The sequence below is a fragment of the Myotis brandtii genome, unplaced genomic scaffold (assembly GCF_000412655.1).
Source record: "Myotis brandtii unplaced genomic scaffold, ASM41265v1 scaffold62, whole genome shotgun sequence".
In the NCBI taxonomy this organism is placed as follows: domain Eukaryota; kingdom Metazoa; phylum Chordata; class Mammalia; order Chiroptera; family Vespertilionidae; genus Myotis; species Myotis brandtii.
This window is the reverse complement of record NW_005370366.1, coordinates 556,232-560,840: the sequence shown is the minus strand read 5'-3', so window position 1 is coordinate 560,840 and position 4,609 is coordinate 556,232. Positions and strand designations below refer to the sequence as shown.

The following is a 4,609-nucleotide window of genomic DNA, read 5'->3' as shown; positions in this document are numbered from 1 at the left end:
CTGGGAGCTATATAATCAGCGAGAGCCGGCGGAGGGGGAAGGGTGTGCCTGGCACTCTCTGTGGTGTTGCTCTCCGGGGCTTGGATGGAGTTGAGTGGGTGGCTGTGCGCAACGGGGGTGGGGAACAAGAGCTATATAAGTATTTCATCCGGTTGTAGTGAGAAAGGCTGTGGGGTTGACAGCAGTGCCGCGGTCTCCTGCCGCTACCGCTGCGGCAGGTCCCAATATTAGCAACCTCTGCAGCTTGGTGAGCGAGCCTCCTGCCTCCTACTCTCGCTGCGCAGCCGCGCCCAGAAGAGACCTGCGCGGGGTGGGCGGGGGCTGCGGCAGCGTGTCACACCAGGCACAGGGCTCCCACCTCTATGCTCCCTCTCTGGGGACGGCATTCTTTACCCTCAGTGTCTTCTCCCATTCTCTAGGAAAGAGCATTCAGTGGGGCAGGGATGGGCTGGTTTATACCTTGATATATATAAAAGATGCATCTTCCACCTGGAATGAACCACCAGGAGGAAAGTGACCTCTCTTCCCCACCCGCAGGTGACTGCGGCTTTGGGGGAGCCTGGCGTTGACCCAGCAGGCAGTAGGGGCGGGGAGAGTTGCAGCGGTGACAGCTTAGGTGGGACCTTGAGAGGGCCCTGTGCTTTTTCCCTTTGGGGGCTGTGGTGCAGAGATAAGGAATTGGGAATTGTGTCTCTGGGGTACAGGCTAGGGGAGCCAGACGTTTCATTTCCTGTTTTTTTCCTCTCTTTAAAGCGCTTACTAGGCAGAAAAAAGTGAACAGAATATCAATTCAGAAAATGGTCATGTAGAAGAATAAAAAAGTGAGTGTTGGGCCTGATCTTCTATTTTACTTGCACAGGGAAGAAAGCCTGAGCAGTTGACCCTGGCCTTGGTGGACAGATGGCCTGCTTCTTTTGGCTGTGCCTTGTGGCCTGGTGTGGTGGCCCTGCAAGAACCCCAAATGAGCACCCTAACTGGGGCTGCACTTTAAAGGGGCCAGGAGTCAGGTGGAAGTTGTACTAAAGGGGAGAAACAGGGTAGGATGAGTTTTTTAAAAAAAAGGTTAAAGCAATCTCATTAAAAATACCTCACTAAGGGAAAGACTGCCTATTTAAGAAACTGTTTAGGACTGGTCCAGATTCTTGAAAAATTGGTGGAGTTATAACTGCCATTTAGGTAGTCATTTCTTTTTTAAAAAATATATTTTTATTGATTTTAGAGAGGAAGGGAGAGGGAGAGGTAGAAACATCAATGATGAGAGAGAATCATTGATTGGCTGCCTCCTGCATGCTCCCTACTATGCCTGGAGTTTGCAACCCCAGGCATGTGCCCTGACAGGGGTATTGAATTGTGATCTCCTGGTTCATAGGTCAATGCTCAACCATTGAGCTGGGCTCCAGACACTCCCGCTTCTCCCGTTTGGGTCCGAGTCCCCAGCGATTCGCCCGTATCTGGAGCTCAGAGTCTGAGACTCCCCCCTGACCGAAAACGACAACCGCGCTCTCAGCCACCAGCCCGCTTTGCGCGCGCACCTCCGCACCTGAGTTTTTTCCACACTGCGCCTCCTCTGAGCCTCGGTGTGCTGTTATTTTTCCTTCTAGTTGAAGAGTCTCTCCTCAGCCAGCCTTCCTGTGGTTCTGGGTGATGTCCGTTCCGTCTTTTAGTTGTATTTTTGAAGTGGTTGTTTGCGGCAGCAGTCTGCGGTGTTTACCTATGCCGCCATCTTGGTCTCTCCCAAGTAGTCATTTCTTAAGTAACTCTGAGATTTGCTCAAGTTGCTGCTGACTAGACTTTCTGAGATGCAGGCCCTGATATAAATGACTGGGTGGCCCTCATATGGGGTTGCTGGCTGAGCAGGGAACTCGCTGTAGTAGGGAGGTTAATCTGTTTTCAGAGCCTCATGTCATGCCTCTCTCCAAAGCCTGCATACATTCTTGTCCTCTGAAGAATGCAGCTCTGTTAAGTATTGGGGGCTTTTAGACTAGAGGGCTGTTTAACATAGGCCAGAGTAGAGCAGCCTCTGTCCACCATAACACTTTCCAGGGTTGGCCTTGTTATGGCGTTGAAGGTGAGGCACAATATAGGGGGCTCTTGGGAGCTAGGCCACCTTTGTGTTAATTGTCCTTTTGAACAGAGCTCTGGGGCTGATCAGTTACCTTCTGAGTCTGGAGTGAGGATGAAGTTTTGGTGTGGTCTTTTTTTCTAAAGTAGTCCCTGGCACTGACCTTGCCTCTTGTGGACCAGGGGTGACCTCGGACAGCATAAGACCCTCTGGAACCCAGTGAGCTCATCCTCATTGGGAACTGTTGGTTGCTGTGAAAGGGAATGCCAAATGAAACTAGCCATGACCCTGTGTTTCCCATGTACCTCCATCAATATCCATTACTTGAGGATGTCTAGGGTGTGTCTGTTAAAGAAGAGAGATAGGCCACCATAGTGCACATATGATGGCAGTTTTTAAGTGCAATCTCACTCTTCCCTCCCTCCCTCCCTTTCTTCTTCTTTTCCTTGCTCTTTTTTTGCCTCCTCTCCCGTTGATCATTAAGCATTTAAATGTTCCTACACAGAAGCCTTCTCCTGGGCCTCCTTTGTGCTGAACATCTGTATAAACAAATAATGGAGAGTGGGCCTTACTCAAATGAGGACAGTTGGAAGCATGTGCTTGGCTCTGGCTCAGGCCAAAAGACAGGTGAGTTGACCTGGTTGAGGTTATAGAGTTCACTGGGGACAAGATGGTACTATAAATGGTAAGGATTTCAGTCTGACCTGGGTATATGTGTGTGTGTGTGTGTGTGTGTGTGTGTGTAGATCTGGTTGCCAGGTTGCCAGGTCTTTCTGACTCAAATAGAAAGACCTGGGAGTGGCCCTGACCCAAACATCCATTGACTCTCAGATCACTGAGATGACCTCATGAAAAGCTGGGCCGTTCTTTTGAGGTCTTTACTTTTCAAGGAGTTGCAGAGATATGTATGATGTTTGAGGTAATGAAATCCTTTCCACCTGGGGTCACTAGATAGGTAGTTCCTTTTCACATGGTAAGCCCCTTGGAGGCTTGTCCCAGGTACTATTTCATTTAGCAAGCTCTTATCACTCCCCTTCCCAAAACTGTCTTTGGACACTGACTGTTCCCTAAATGGCTCCCTTTCACTGCATTCACCACATTGTTATCATATTCATTTGTTTATTCGTCCTTCCTCCCACTAGATGAGGAAGCCTTTGAGGTTATAGGGCCCAGGTTATATCTTATTCATCCTTATATACTCAGCAAATGGCCTGATGCTTGACTTACAATAGTCACTCACTAATACAGTGGGGCCTTGACTTACGAGTATCCCAACTAACGAGTTTTTCAAGATACAAGCCGTCTCTCGGCCGATTTTTTGCTTTGAGTTGTGAGCTAAAATTCGGGTTACGAGCCAGCTTCAGATACCCCACCGCTAGTTGGCGCAGCGAACGTCACAGTGAATGCCACAACATCAGCCCAGCATCACGTGTCTCACTCGTTCACTGTTGATTTGACATACGAGTAATTTGAGTTACGAGCTCCGTCACGGAACGAATTAAACTTGTAAGTCAAGGCCCCACTGTAGTTTGTTGATTGAATGAGTCAATACAATGAATTATAGCTATCTTGAAACAAGATATATATCTTAAAACTTTCATTTCCAAGGTATGTAATAATAATAATTTCAGAACTTAAGTTATATAACAGAAGAAGCTATATGCTATGTTAAAATAAGTGGTTTGTAAATAGTCCACACACACAAGACATGCCTACCTTCCCAAGGTCTGTGTGAGAAGACAGTGCAGTCCTAGTGGCTCACCCGTTTTCATTTCCTCTGCTACTCCTAGTCCTGCCCATGGGGTCTGTGGAGTCTGACCTAGGCAACATCTTCTAGTCGCTAGTCATGGAATAACTATATAAAAATGATACAGAAATCATGGATCCGCGAAAAAAAGGTGAAACTAATGGTAAGATGTGTGTAATAGATGAGGAGATAGGTTTTGGAGCCTGGTTGCTTGCAGCCAAGTTATTTAATACCCTGATAACTGTTCCCATTTGTAAACTGGAGATTAAAATATTGTAATGAGCTTTGGCCAGGTGGTTCAGTTTATTGGAGCATTGTCCTATACACCAAAACATTGCGGGTTTGATTTTTGGTCAGGGCACATACCTAGGTTATGGGTTCAATCCCAGGTCAGGGCACATACTGGAGGAAACCAATTGATGTTTCGCTCTCACGTTGATGTTTCTCATTCTCTCTTTCCATCTTCCCCTTCCTCTATCTCTAAAATCAATGAACATATACCCAGGTGAGAATTAAAAAAATTTTGAGGATTGAATGAGAGAAGGCCTCTCATTTGGCACAGACTAAATTTTCAAGTGTTCTAGCTACTAATTAGATTGTCATTGTTGTTATTCTTAATGTTCTGCATACCAGCCAGTCAGATGGTTTTGTGAGGTCACATACACTCTGTTCCTTTTTGGGCCTGATGGTCACCATTGGCCAATATTCATTATTAGTTTTCAGAGCTACCTCCTGTCTAGAGAAAGAAGAAAGGTCAATATATATATATATACTAGAGGCCCGGTGCACAAAAATTTGTG

General features: G+C 46.8%; 1 protein-coding gene across 2 annotated transcripts in view; it reads left to right on the top strand.

Annotated features, from left to right (window-relative positions):
- FGF9 (fibroblast growth factor 9) overlaps positions 1 to 4,609 on the top strand; it is a 57,224-nt gene that overhangs the window by 3,919 nt on the left and 48,696 nt on the right. The gene's annotated exons all lie outside the window — the stretch shown is intronic.